This window comes from Lottia gigantea (genome assembly GCF_000327385.1).
Source record: "Lottia gigantea unplaced genomic scaffold LOTGIsca_1, whole genome shotgun sequence".
Classification (NCBI taxonomy): domain Eukaryota; kingdom Metazoa; phylum Mollusca; class Gastropoda; family Lottiidae; genus Lottia; species Lottia gigantea.
Window position 1 is genome coordinate 4790701 of NW_008706746.1, and position 16687 is coordinate 4807387.

The following is a 16687-nucleotide window of genomic DNA, read 5'->3' on the forward strand; positions in this document are numbered from 1 at the left end:
TATTATAAGCATGGCAATCCGAAGTATTCTGATGTCAGGAAGATGATAACTTGATAAATAAGTCTTGGTTTTTGTACGTTTTATTGTGTGCCCCATATGATTATTGCTATTTTAAAGAAATATTAATTTGTTTCGTTTCATTTTTAAAATAATTTTGATTCCATAATATTGACGTCAACAAAAATTCCGTCAAATTGAATAGTTTCGTTTTGTAGTATGAAAATCTACGATACTCAAATTTAACAATGCTCATTTTAGCGCCTTTTTTTTCACTCCGGTATGCCGGTATGCCGGTTGGCAGCGGTAGGCGGTTGGCTTTTAAAACCCACCCTGAAAAAGGATATTTTCTGTTTTATGACCTCTCTGATTTCTAGAGTTACTTATGCCGGTATGTTACTGGTCTGTGCTGAATGGTCACATGATTGCAAGTGTTTTTTCATTTATGATTTTCTTATGAGATAAGATGATTAGTATTGTATATTATCTTAGCTGAGAATACTTATAAAACTCTAAAGGAAAAATTGTACATAATATTCTGTATATAATTACTAATACAATTAAGGTTTCAGAACATGTTAATTTAAAACTTTTCATAGGAAGAGTCTCTTTCTTTCTCATCATTTCAACTGAGGATGAGGTCAAGGACCAGTAGGTCCAAAACATGCCTGAACCTACGTTGTTAACCTTGTAAAATAAGGCTGTTTTGTTTGTTCTAAGATTAAATGTATTTGTTTTTGCAGGTTTTGTGTGAATTATCTGAAGCATTATCAATGAAGAAAGAAGTGATCGAATCTCAAATTCAGGAGAATAAAAATAGTGATGTATCAGCGATGTACAATATGTTGTACCATCAAAAACGTATTGCATCAGGTATGTTTTGGTTTTTACAAGCACAATTTACTATGTGGCTTAGAGTAATACATGTTCCATTATGAAATCTTAAATATTTTACACAAAATTCTGAAAGCTATTTTTACTTATTACATCAGCCAACACCAACATAGCTGTTTGCATAGTGCATTTGTTTAGGAGGTTGATATTATTATATGAAGAACATCTACTACTTTTGCCCATATGATATCATATCTTACGAGATTTTGTAATGATTTAAAGCTATAGTATTGTATTAATGGCCTGCATGTGTTAATCATGTTTTCATGCTAAATAGGCCTGTCATTATGGAATAAGGTAAGAAACGATGAGAAAAAAAACCCAATGTATACAAATTTTTTAGTTATTTTCAAAGTAGTATTTTTCTTGAGGTGTATTAGGTATGTTACCCAAGGTAAATTAAAGCCAGCTTTTCGTCAAATGCCTACATCTTTCTTTGTGAATTACACTTTTAATTCACAATTGTATATAAAAATGTCCATGGTAAAAGTTTTACAAATTTTTGTGAAACTTAGTTTCTTATTATCTTATAGTTTTTCATCAACATTTCATGTAACATTTCTATATTTCAAACCATTGTAGAAAATATTAATCATACTTTCAACTCTTTCAGGAGTGTACAATCTAGATCACACAATTAAAGCTAACCAACCTCCTGAAGGTAAAGGTAAAAAGAAAAGGTCTAAATCAGCTCATATTGATAAAGATGGAGGCAAAAAATCTAAAAATAAAGGTAACTAGACCTGCAGTAGCAGTTCTACTACACTTGCTGAAGCAGACGTCAACATCATCAAGCCGTCTGCCTGCCTGTCATCAATGCAACTGGAGCTAGTTATTTCCCTTTTATTTCAGATTTGAAAATCTAAAATATGTCTTTGGTTAAGATTGAAAATTCAGTTTGAGTTTTGAGAAAATTTATAATAATTACAAGTTTCAGAATGTGACCGAAAAATTATTAAAGTTGCCTTCAACACGTCTTTAGATATCAAGGTTGCCTCCTAAAAGTATGTGAAACTTTGAAATAGGGTCTTATCTTTAGGAGCTGATGAGCTGGACAAATCAAATACACGAACAACTGAGTTGAACCTTTTACTTTTTCAAATTTTCAATTTCCTATTCGAATATGTGGGCATCTCTATTTACTTTTTCAAATTCCTGTAAACCAGTTGCATGCGGATGATAAGGGCTCTTCAGTTTAACAATTTTTGCATTTAATCATTTTAGTTTAACTTACATTTAATTTGCAAAATATTTCATTTTGGCTCACTATTTTATTCATTTTTAGTACAGAATATATTTTGCAATATTAATACAAACTGAAAGATTTTATTATTTCTGACTTTTGTCAGAGTAGATATTCTAGTTATTTTATTTTCTTTCATCACATATGAAATGTTGCACAGGACATGTATATTATACCCCTCACTGAAGAATGGGTTTGTGACTGATTTAAGAGATTTTGTGTGAAATATTATTAAGTTGGGGGTCTTTTGTCTTTGGTGGCATGGTGTACCAATTTATTTTGGATGTTGTGATCTTTTCACAATTTTCTTACATTAGGCCTGTTTAAAACTAAGAAATGACCTAAAAATTGACCATATATTAGAACTTTTTTGTATCAATAAATTTTGGACACAATTTTATGGATAACATTTACCTTGATAAATTAATAATTAATATTAAAGTAATTGTTATCCATGTGTCCAGTTATTTATTACTAAATAACTAACTGCCACTTAAGGAAGTTATCAACAAATTTGGTATTAATTGAAGAAATGACAATAATTATATTAAAAAAAAGCATTAGAACATTTACTTCTAATTCTGGATATTTTTATCCAATCAATAAAACCAGGCCTAATGATCTTTATGACATGGTATATAAAAAGATATATATGGACTTATACATATATCATGTTTAATTATTTTAGTACCACCACCAGAGCTAGTCTTACCAACTGATGTTCCTGTTGATAAAAATCAACATAGTACCGGCAGTAAGGAACCTGGATCTGCTGGTCATGAGACCAAGTTTAGTTCCTTCGATTTCCTCGCGTTATGCAGCACACCAACATGGTTAGGGCCAGAACGTCGAAGATCTCGAAGGAGATCTAGGTCACCCGGTCCTAATACCAATACTTCACATGTAAGTAATTCTGTTTTTGGTAATCAGAAACGATAGGTCGTAAAATACCTTTTTATTTTTTAACTAAAAGATTTTAACAGTATTTATGACAAAATAAAACACAAGCATCTACAAAATACGTCAGCACTATATAATGAATAGTTCTTGTTTTTTTCAAGAAAATCAAAGGTGGACATGACAGCTGCAGGATGAACTTACTTCAACTATACAGATGGTTTAGTACTGCCATTTGTTCATTTCTGGAATTTGAAAATTTTTAAATTAAATAACGCAAAAGAAAAGATAATTGTGTTTGATATTGTCATATTAGTTATCATATTTTTCACTGCAATGTGTGATATTGTCATGCATGATAAAGCACATAGTCTGCATAATTTGTCTGCGAGATCAGATTGAAATTCAAACTCAAAAATCATCATGCATTCCATGCCAGCATGAATGTGTGTATACATATATATACATATGTTTATATCCAAAACATGCAAATTATGATAAGGTATTGTTAATTGATTTAAGCAGATCTAAATTTGGGTTCAAATATTGCACACAGATGTGAATTGTTAAAAGATTAAAGACAACTGCAAAATTATTGTGAAGTTTAAAATTTGCCTACCATTGCACAAAATTTGGTGAATCTATGAAAGCTGAATTATGTACAAATAGTGTGCTAAATGCTATCTGGACATTTTGAAATTACAATCAGACATAGTATACAACTTTTGGGTTTGAATTATAATTTTTATTGAATGTTTATGAAGATTTGGTACTGTACATATGTTTCTGGATATTGGATACATCATTGAATGATATTGTAATAATATGAATTATTTCCCTCTAGCTTGGCGGATCAGTGAGGGGTGGCAAAAGGGTAGGGCATCATTTGTTGTTCGTATCTCTAAAATGCAATATTCTCAATTCTGCTACAGTAACCCTCCTTTAATCTTTTGTTTAAGCTCCATTTTCACTATTAACAAAATTTTCCTCTCTTTCAATCAATTTTAAAAAACTAACTTTTCATCATTTTTCATCAAATCAAAGGGAGGGAAGCAGCATTAAGTCATTCCATTTAGATCATTAAGAAAATCTGACATACATGTGTTTTATTTTTTTGTAATGACCATTTGGGTGAACTTAATTTCAAAGATTAAGATTGTAGGAAAATTGTTGAAAGTTTACTGAAAATGTGCCTTTGTAAAGCATGGAAATTTAGACTAGAACTCCTTGCATGACTTGATGTAAGTAAACGGTACACACAAAATGAAGTTGCTCCTTGTAATTGATGCCACAAGTCTTTATTTCAACAAATATCTAGTCCTCAATTATCACATCAAGGAAAGTTCAAGTCAACCATGTAATTTGGAGAAACTTTACGTCAGTCCATGGATTTAGTTGACCTCACGGCACTGATGACTTTCTAGCAAAAAATGGATCTTGTGTCATTCTTAGCAATCAGAATCTATGACCATTCAGTTGATGGCGTTTGCCAGTAGTCAGTCAATGAGATGCCTTGTTCATGTATTGCAAAAACAAATACAAACATTTTAGAGCAATTTGATTAATTTGCTAAAGTCTAAGAGTACAGAGAGTTATAATGTAAACATTGTGAAGTATTAGAAATGTTGTGGGATTGTTATATATTATGTAGCATAGCAATGAATAAGTGGCAATGGAATTGACACTGTGTTAGTCTCCAATAATTGTCACAAGCTGTTGGTACCTTAAAAAGACGGAATGCTCTTGATTATGTCCAATATAGGACATTGATCAGCTGTTTTTAGTTTATTAGTTTTTATGTATGACTTCAGACCTAATAATATTCTATTTTTTAGCTCTAAATTGAAACAGCCAAATTGATATCTGACTTACTTGAATAATTCCTGACTATCCATTTGAAAGCAATTTCATTATCATTTATTTTGATAGCTTTCATACTTACATTTAAAATAATATTTTGATAGTTGTATGACTAACATTTTCCTTCATACATGTAGCTCTATAAAAAACCTATCTCTTGAAGTCTCTTTGACTACTTTTTTTTTATATTTCACACATTTAAATTCATTCTAACATTTAAATGGATTACTCTATGACCATTATTGATCATGATAGTTTTATGACTAACATTTTGATAGCTCTAATCGGCAATCAATTTCTTACACTCAAACATTGATTGTGACAGCTCTCTGAATTATTGTTTAGTTATTTTTATATTGCTAAAGCCCTTGTCTTTCTGTCCACATTTCTGATCAGCATTATTTTAGTAATTGTCTTTTCCTAGAAAAGAGACTAGTGTGATTATCGAATGTTAATGAAATTTGGTATTCATATGTATGTTGATTTTGATGAAATGTTAATTAAGTCTTTCGAAATTGAGATTTTTGCATTTGAATTCTTGCTATTGATTTAAAGAGATTTTGAAGAAAAACTCAGTATATAGTTTGAATTGATGAAATAATGTTACATTAAAAGTTTTTGAACTACAAATGCATTATGAAGTTCTTAATATAAGAAAGTTTTGTTGGTTCTTACTGAAGACATTATCATTTCTGATAGCTGCCAGTGAGAGTTTGTTACCTTGTCTGGCAAACTATCTTCAACATTGTGTTTTTTAATGAAAAATAGGTAGCTTATTAATGATTTGTTGGTGAAACATGTTTAGATTGGTGTTGATGTTTAACAGTCATTTAACAATAATGTATTTTTTTCAGGATAGTCCTAGATATTGCTTAGCACCCTCGACTGACAGTCAGTCAAAACTGGACAGCCCGCAGCAGAAGATCAATCTCCTCTCTCCAGAAACTGCAAACTCTGCCAAGAATTCAGTGCCTAAAACTCCAAATTCTCCAAGTTTACGAAGAGCTTCTTCTTTAAGATATTCTAAGCGCCGCAATAGATCTGGAAGTATTGGGAGTAAGAGGAAAAACTTTGGACGTTCCAGTTCAGTGGATGTTCCTAGCTCTAATGTGGAAGTGGTAGACAAATCTGTTTTAATGGCAATGGCTACTCCAAAAAGCCCTGTGCAAAGACCAGCTAATTTGCTTCTCCAGGAATGTTATAAAAATAATGTGAAAAAAGTGAAAGGCAGTGTAGGTGTTAACAATGGACCTACTACTAGTGTGGAAGTACATTTTTCTGATACTTCAAATCCTTGCTCATCAACTGATCTCTTGAAACCATGTAATCAACCCCATCCTCCTCCTGTAGCTCATTTAGAGTTACCTAACCTTAAAACTAATCAAGGTATGCAACACCAAACTCACAATACTAGTGGGGCTGAAGGCAGAAATTTATGCAGTGTAAGACCAAAGGAGTTTTCTGAACATTCAAGAAGAAACAAAATTCCTCCGAAAAAACCTCCGCGTAATTTTTTATCTGTGAATGATGCGTATCGTGATGATGATTATGATGACAATGAGTATGCTATGCAAATTGATTATAGGAACTCAGACCTTTGTGCAAGTCCTGAGCGAACAGATTTAGCTCGTGATTTGGAACAGGAACTTAGTGATATTCGTCTATTAGAAATGGAAGAGTGTGAAGACAGAGTTGATAGTATGGCACAACTTCTTAGTGACAAACCATGTCCACATTCAGGGAAAGAAAATTTTAAGTTTCCTTTGCAATTTCGTGAAAAGTGTTTAAACTTAAAGCCTGAAGATTATATCAAAGAGGAAGAAAAACAAAATCAGGCTGGGTGTAGTGATATAAACGATATAATCGAAATAGGAAATAGTAGTTCCTCAAACAATTCCAATAAAGTTGATAGCTCAATAAGTTCTCCAACTAGGCCACAAGCGCCAAAGCTCAAAACACCCACATCTCAACCATGGATGTTACTCAAAACCCCTTTAGCTCGAATTGAGAGTTTCCATAGCGATGAATTTGAATTTTACGGTTCTGATCAAGTTGAAAAGGGTGATATTTCTCCCAATTCAGCTAACACTCCAACAGTTCCGTGTTTTTCTTATAAACTAAAATTAATGAAGAACAAACCTCCTAAATTAAAAAATAAGATGAAAGAAGAAATAAAGAAATGTCAAGAAAACCATGCTGGAACAACGTATCAGGAAACATCATTATGGTAAATATTGAATTAAAAACATCTACTTAATCGAAAGGTGGCTGAATGGCCTATGATTTACTTAAAAAGTATTTGTAGATTCTATGAAAGGAATTCTCAGATGTAAAAATCAATCTAAGATAAGCATCATTTGCCATGCATGTTCCAATTTTTCCTACCCTTTATACCTGTTATAAGATGAATTCATAGATTGTATACAGCATTGTGCTGTGTTTTTATTAGTTAATACTTCCTTTTCGAAGTTTATTCCTTGCTAACTTCTTTGTTTGCATTAGGTGTTTCATTAATAAGAGGCTTGACTTCTTTGCTATTAAATCAATCCAAAAACACTCCTGCTGTAGACAATCAAATCATGTTTAAAAACTTTGAGACCTACACATACATACTTTGTTTTGCAGCAGGTTGTTACCAGCCCCTAATGATCCTGTACTAAGCTCTGGCAGTGAAAGTGAACACCATGATACATCGTTAGAAAAATTAGCTAGTGGAAAAGCCAAAATACACCCAATGGACACAGGTAGGTTACATTGGTTGAAATTGTCTTTCTCAATCTTTGTAGTGAATCTGAAGCTTGTGTACTAGTGTTGGTCTATCTGTAGTTTACACCAGTGTGATTTTATTACATTGACAAAATACTTTGATTTTTGACATTCCTGTAATTGGTGATCCATTTAAAACAGTTGGGGCAGAAGGATCAGATATTTAAGCTTTAATTGTATTACAGAGGATCAAGATTCAGATTCGAAAGGGCCAAAATTAAATAAAGCAGGACCAGCAGGGATGAATGCAATAACAAAACAACCCAATCAACAGGTGAGAATCCTTGTTTAACCCATAGTTAACATAATACACTCCTGATCAGTGAGCTCTGTGGCTTATATCATTGATTTCTGTATTTAACAGTCAATTTCATACATCATATCTATACCCAAAGGAATGGTTGATTCACGAATAACTTGGATTCCTTACACCCATAGTGAACTTATAATACATAGCATGTAAACTAGCCAACTGGACAATGTTGAGGGGATCATATATCTGGTAGGGATTAGATAATATAATATTATATACTGTAGTAATATCGAACACACAAGCTGGGGGATATGATCATTTCGCTTCATGCTGTCAGTGTTCAATGGTATGCTTGGCTTTTAATCACCCTGATGCTTTTTTTTCACAATATTCTGCTTAAAACAAACCAAATCTATTCAAAATCCTCCTGAATTTTGTTATATGTGGTCACATTAAATTCTCATGATAATGTGAATTGATAAGTGGAGAAAACCATTCCTCATTGAATTTTTCTCCATTAGACACCGAATCATTCTCCAAATAATTCACTCTGAAGTAAAGAGTGAGAGTATAAAACAGGAGGTTTCAATCAGAAGGTCAGTCAATCTCTGTCAACTAGTGTCTGCTTTATTTCAAATTTTTCCTCCAGAAATTTAAAGGTCAACGGCATGAGTTCAATGTTTAAGTTTTGGAATTTCAGATTCTGTTGTGTCTGGTTTGTTTTGACCTATGTTGAATACAGTTATTTGTTGTGTTCAGGAATATTGGATGAAAACTAATTCAGATCTTTGTTTTACAGAATCATTTATTAATTTATCCTAATGTCTGAATTGATATTCATTTTTGGTTCATTTGCATCAGCACTCACTTTCATTAAATAAATTATTATATTAAATACCAATATGTAAATGGTATTGTGTCTCAAGCATTTATGTGTCAAGTTTGGTTAAATATGGGCTAATTTGGATTCAAAAGCTCTACACTTACTTCAGTCTTTCTTTCTGCTTGAAGTTATTGTGACTATTGCTGTCAAAGAACATCCACAGCCTTTGTCATGTCACTTCATTACTTTGAAATTTTCTAATTTTCTATAAAAATATGCATTACCTTATTTATCTTTAATCATTTTCTTATCTTTATGATGTTATTATACATAACAAATGGGAACATATATTGTTGTCGCCTGTGTCAGTTGTTCCAGTCACATTTCAAAATACAGACTAAACGCTTCAAAATTTGTTTATGAACACAATAGAGACAACAGTTTTTATCTGATTTTAATAAAATTTGATGTGATCTTTGTCAAGTTTGAATTTGGCTATTTTTCAATGACTGTTTTTGAATTGTTGATTCTGAACACAAAAGAGACTACAGTTATTATCTGATTTTAATGAAATTTATAGTATTTATTTTGATAAAATCTTGGGACAATTTCTTATTTGACAATTTTTGACTTATTTACCCTGTCTTAAAAAATATATGTCAAATTTTGTTTGTAAACACAATAGAGACTACAGATTTTATCTGATTTAAATTAAATTATGATCTTTAAAATAAATAGATTTGTATTTTAGTCACTAAAAACTCTATTATCATTTCGGCCTTGCCTTGCCTGGCAAACTATCTTTCACAAATTTGATAAGCCTACATTGTTATGTGGATGTATATTGTTGTCACCTCTAATAGTCTGTCCTACATGATAAATTTCATGAAATTTTGATGAAAATTGGTTTGCTTTTCTATTTTTGTAAGATCTGAGATGAGTTCTATTTTATGATTTGCCAATGTTTAAATTTAGACGAACTATAAATTGGTTCAAGAAATTTAAAAAGAATTCTAGTTTTGATCAGACTTTTTTTTTCCTATTTTGATTTCCTTTTCCAAATTATACCAATATTAGTTATTAGAAATATAAAACGGTACTTATACTGCTTATCCCAACTATTATTATTAGCTAAACTGAAATAAAATTTGTTGGTTGAACTCTATTGCTCACAATCAAGCTTTATTCATATTAGATATTAATAATTTGCTCTGCATGACCATCAAATCATTGCAATTTCTTTCGATTTTGCTTTTACTCTATTTAAACTATGGTTTTTGATACATGGTTTTGCTGAAATGCAGTATACATGTGTATGTGAATTTTAAACTCTGTTGCTAGGTAAAAAAAAATTGGACATTAAAGAAATGAAGCATTTCCTTCAAAGATGGTAAAATAAAAGACAGAAATTTTAGATTCTTCTTCAGAAAGGGTTAATGAAACACAATAGTGTCCAACTTTTTTACATCTCAAGTTTGTTTTGATCATTTCAGAATTCAATCAACAAAATAAAAACTGTTTCAATTGAAGAATCTAAATCCAAAGATCTGTGTAAGTCACCAGCATGGAAACGAGGCTTTGTTCATTTCTTACGTAAGAAGCGCTGCTCACGATCTCCAAGTAACAATAACAACAATGATTCCTCAACCAATCAGATAGCGGGAACCAATGGGCATGCTCCAAACAATCAGTTTAGTAAATCTGAAACTAATTTTACAGAAGATCATACATGTAGTAAAGAATCAGAGAGTCGATGGATATTGTCACCAAATAATTCAATTGGTAATAATGTTAAAGCAGGTAAGATCAATATCTAGTTCTTGTTGATGACAATTTCAATACCTAATATTACTTTATATTATTATTTTCAAGTGAAAATGTTGGATCTTGAATACCAAAAAGAAAACTGTTATATGAAATAGCCATTTATAACATGTTTATGTTTAAAGTTGTTGAAAATAACATGTATGAATATATACCTCTCATGTAATCTAAAAAGCAAATATTGTGCAAATTTTGGCTTTAAACATGTTTGTACTATTATAGAATTTTTGCTTTAGTTTATAACTTTATCTTTTCAGAAGCACATATAGAAAACCAGTCAAGCATTACCTTTGTTCCGAGATCTCCCAGTCCAAATCCAAGAGTGTTTGATTTTAGTGTTCTTAATGATTCTCCAAAAGGAAAATCTTGCCTTCTGAGTTGGAGGACATGCCGAGATTGTGGGGTTAGTGAGCATTCATCTGAAGAGGTAAGGTCAAATGGTTAATTCACCTTATATTCTTCTCATGATTAAAACAGGATTGGAGCTGGTTGAATGTTTCATTCATGACAACAGCAGTTTTTGTATGGTCTCTCTGATGTTAAACATTCATTTTGGTATTTTCAATGGTTTCATCTTTGCTATCATGACATTATTAGTGGTATTGTCTTATACCATAGGTGGTATTATTTACATGATCCTTGGTGGTATTATACCCGAGATCCTTGGTGGTATTATATCCAAGATCCTTGGTGGTATTATTTCCAAGACCCTTGGTGGTATTATATCCAAGATCCTTGGTGGTATTATACCCGAGATGATTGGTGGTATTATACCTGAGATCCTTGGTGGTATTATACCTGAGATCCTTGGTGGTACTATACTCGAGATCCTTGGTGGCATTATACCCGAGATCCTTGGTGGTATTATACCCGAAGGTATTATCTATGAGATCCTTGGTGGTAGTGTTCAATCATTAACTTATATATTTATAGTATTATTGATGGTTTCATTTTTGATATCATGCTATCATTGGTGGTATTATTTCTGATATCATCGGTAGTAGTGCTCTATCTCTCTGTTATGATGCTGGATGGTATTGATTTTATTAAGGATACCCATGGCAGGCAAATACCTATGTTCCAGAAAACAGACTTTGTATACGTAATGAAATGGATATACTGATTTAAAAAAATATGTATTGAAAAATTTGAATTGTTTGGTTACCATGGTTATGGCAACCATGTTGAATTTTTCTAGTGCAGGAAACTTTAGGAAAATTCTAGCTCACCCAGCTTTGATCAAATGCAATATATTTGATTGGAAATGATAGATAAATGACTAAACTTCAAAAATAGGTACTTTTTATCATTTAGTGACCACTTGGTACAGAAATATATATGCTGCAAGCTGAAAAAAATAAAGTTAAAGTTTAATTGAGGTATAACCAAAATAAAAATGTCATAATGTGCAGGAAAGCCCTCTCTATACGTATTGAAAATTCCATGGAAATTAGAAACTCATGTTTAAAGTTTAAATTCTTAATTGGTGGTATCATATCTGAGATCTTTGGTGGTATTGTCTCTATCATTATCTGATAAAATGCTGGTATTAATGGTGGTCTTATCTTTGATATCATTGGTGGTACATGTATTATCTATAAGATCCATTATAGTATTGTCTTTATCTGATATAATTCTGGTATTCCTCTAATGATATCAATGCCAGTAATAGCACTGTTATGTAATAACTGAAATGTTTTTCTATTGCAGGAAAGTGAACTTGGAATACCTTTAGAATCAAATGTAAATTTGAACTTAAAATCAAGTTTAGAGAGGAACAATATTCAGGAATCAAGGCATATGACTGCCTATCAGTTTGCCCCTACATGATGTATAATACTTCGAAATGTGAATTGTTCATTTGAAATATCCTGTTTTATTTAAGAATGTTAATCAAGAATTTGGAAACAGTGTTTTGTGTTTTCAATTAACGGGAATGAAAGATGGGGGTAGAATAATTATTGTTATTGATAAAGCGCCAACAATGTCATGTTAAAGGAATTTAAGTGATACTGACTTCCAACGAAAAAGAATCTGAGGCTGGTTTTGTTAGGTAGAAACTTTTGAGTATTTCAACGTCATAAAAATTGGATGCAATGTGTATTAGACTTTATATGAAGGTGTTTTTTGGATGGTTGTGAGATGATATAAGCTAAATTTTATCAAGGAAAACCAACATTTAGCTGAACTGACATGCAATTTTTAGTTGTTGAAACCAGTGCATGTTCTTCACACATTTACATGTATTTGTATATAGTATTGTTTTGTTAGTCCTGAAAATGGACATTTGTTAACTTCTGTAATAATATTCAACAAAACCTTGGTGGAGGATATGGGTTTTCTTTTTGTCAAGGTACAAAAATCTGTATATATATTGAATTATTTCGTACACATTAAAATTATGTTTAACGTGACTGTGATATACAGTAATATAATGGTCTTTTTATTACTGTTTTAAACTTTTTTCCTTATTATTCCATTCCATTCATTGTATTTTTTCATATGATATACTTTATAACATATATACATCACCACACTTTAATTGAAGGCCTTGATAGTAAAATGATTTGGTTCTTTATTTTCTTAAGCACAAAGTGTCCAACTTCTTTAATTTGCTTAGGTATCAGAAGAACAAAGACCTTCCAAACTGCTATAGATAGATTAAATGAAAATAAAAGTTATGATGTGATAGTTGCATTTTTATTATATTAGCATCACTTAACACTGAGTTCCAGAAGTTGGTCTACTGTTTATTGATGTCATTACCTCTATTACAGTTGTATTTCAGTTTTTCTCCTCATACATATAATATAATATGCCAGTAATGGTAAAAAATATTCTGTCTCATCTCAAAAGCCTTCACAGAACCTTTTTATTTTACTATCCTGTATGCCTGAGCTTGCCTATTGTTAAGGCTCTTGTTTGCACAGTTTTACATTTTCTTTTCTATTGTTTTATTTATATCTTCAACTCATTATATCTTTTCACTTATTTTATTCCCTTTTCAATATGCAAATACATATATTTTCACTTTTCCCTAGTGTCAGTGAAAGTTTTGTTAGTTGTTTTCTAAAGAATCCAAAACCTTTGGTTTGTTATATATGTGTGGGTACCATTATGAGCTATTTTATTTATTTTACTGGAAATTCTGAATGCCTGACAAAAATGATTCTAAGGAAATGGAAACTTTCAAAAATTAATGACAGTTATCGATGGAAGTGATTTAAAATTTGTCAAAATCAGTCATTAATTAATAAAATTTTTCGAATATATCAAAATCGGTCATTATTTAATGGATATGATTTTCAAATGTTTCTTAGAATGGAAACAGTATGTATTTCAGAACCAGAACTTTTTGGGTTTATATTGGCTTTAGTTTTTACGCTTAACCCTTTGAGCAGTGGTATCCTCTGTACCTCCATAAAATATGTTGATATGTGATAAGAATAGTTGATGCAGCCTTGTGTTCTAGCTCTATAGGGAAGCTTATAACACTGTGTTTAAAGGGTTAAGACAAAAATATCATTTTCTATCTGTGAGAACCTGGCTTAATTCTATGTTATTATTTCTTTATTATTACTAGTATTTTATCTAAAGCTCAACGAATGAATCACTATTAGCAATTTAAATGAGAATAAAAAGGATACAGTATGCAATTTAAAATTTTTGGATCAAAAAGCATAAATTTAAGAATATTAAAGTTAAATATAAACGTACGCAATTTGTTTTAGAGGGTCATTGTCAAACTTTCAATTTACATTTTTTTTTTCATAGCAAAAATATTGAAAAGTTTCAATTTTTGCACTGAAACAGGCATACAATTTTCTCAACATGATGCAATTCCCTCCGAAATTTCATTTCATTATCGTTATTAGATCTCATTTTTCATGATATATGAAGTAAATAGGCAAAAGTTACCAGTTTGCATTTGAAATTTTATCTGATATTGTCTAGAAAATAGGTACATGAGGTTCATAATTTTCAGTCGTCACTGTTGGTGTTGCTTAGTTGCAATGTATTATCTGTTAGAATGCTCTGTCATTTTCTTTACAGATACAGTAATTCTAATTCTGATTAAAGCTTATTTTAATTCCCTCTTTATTTGGAATATAATAATATGGTAAGTTTCCAGATAGATAAAAATGAATATGTTGGGAAAAAACTAGAGCTGTGTTTTAGGTAAGATTTTTGTATGAACAAATTCTGTGCAGGTGGCTTTTACTTAAAATAGAAATGTCTTTAACATGCTATCTACCTGATATATTCAAATTTTTGGTGAATTACATTTTCAGCTATTTTATAATAGATCAATTTTTTCAACACCATAGTGATTCAACTTTAAGTTTTTGGAAAATTAAAATTCTATTTTTTGCGTCTGACTTACAAGTGATATTTCAAAATTTAGCAGTGTAAGTAGACTAAGTATATCTATGCTTTTTCATACATCGATGAGAGCCTCTGTGGAAATTATGTTACTAATGAAAAAATGCTCTGCTCTTAGTTAAAGCTGATGTGATACAACTGTGCTATTTGTTATATATTTGCAATCTCATGTAGGCCTATTATTAGTGTATGTACATTACTGAGCTCATTATACTGTATATTTGTAATTTTGCTAAGGCTGGTCCTTAAATGAGGGTTGTCTTTCTTGAAGACTTTAATTTTTTTATTAGCTTTTTGAATTAGAAATAGGAAACGACTTTGTTAATTTATTGTGGATTCAACTATCATAGAATTTAACAGATAACAAGCAATTAATATTTTATAATACAGGGTAGCACATATAGCTGCTGATAAAAAACAATCTAATTAAAATACAACATCTTTATTATGTTTTCTTTGATGGTTAAATTTGTTTGATAATATCTTAATAACACAATAAAGGCAATATCTCATATAATTAACAAAATATATAAGATCTGTAAGTTGTATTTTAATTAGATTGCCATTCATAAAGTTCTTTCCAAAGATACATTTCAAATTCAAGTTCATTAATGATTATTTATATTTATTTGACTAAAGTGGGGGAAACTTAAAAAACTATATTATTATCTTCAGCTAGTTGTAATCAAAATTACGGTTGTGATTTCAACAAATTTAGAGGAAATGAACACAAAACTAATCCATCACAATTTTGTCAAAAAGTATATGTTTGTTACTATATAATTCTGAAAGTTGCCCTCACTTTAAAATTTTAGCATTAGGCTGCTCATTGGAGCCAATTCATATTCAGGATAATTGTTCAATGCAGCTAAAATTGGGTGTCATAGTTTTCCATATTTACTTTTGATTCATGTTTTGTCTTTAAAATGTTATACGAAGTAAAATTAAGAAAAAAAAAACAACAAATAAACAAAATACAGCTAATGCTTAAGTCATACTGTATTTATTACAAGCTACCCACGATCAAAAAATGCTTGCTGAGAAATTGAGAAACACCATAATCAAAACCTTTGGATCCCACTAATGTAACTTTTCCACCGTTTGAAATGAGATTAGTTGTCTGTGAAATGTTGGTATTTTATTCCATTTTTTCAAATTACACCCTATATTTAGCATTTTTACCCTATTTACTATAAGTGAAAATATTAGGAGAGGTATTTTATGGTGGCACTTTGTTGGTTTTTTTGTTTTTTTATTAGTTATTTCAATCTTTCAACAAAAATGGAGAGTTTGGTTAGATATTTAAACAATTAAGTTATTTAAAGATTATTATTACATTTTATTGCCAATAAAAGTTAAAATATTTTCTGACTTCTCTTTTTTGGAAGTAGCATTCATGCCAACAAAATGTGTCTATCACTTGAAAACTTTTCATACATACATTGTCAATTTTTAAACTGTCAAGTATCATTATCCACACAAATCAACACTAGTTCGTTATCCTATATATACAAAATATATTAAATTTAACTAAAATCTACAACATATTAAAAGATATTTATTTCTATAAAAGATTATATATGATATACAACAATAACAGTAAAAAAAATCACACACTTTTCAGATTCACACAATTGGATTAAAAAAAGCTTCAATTTGGACTGACAATATCAGGAAAACAAAATCAGAGTTTGTTTAAATAATCTAAAGCACTGTTCAATAAGATCTTTATAAGTTTTTCATCTGT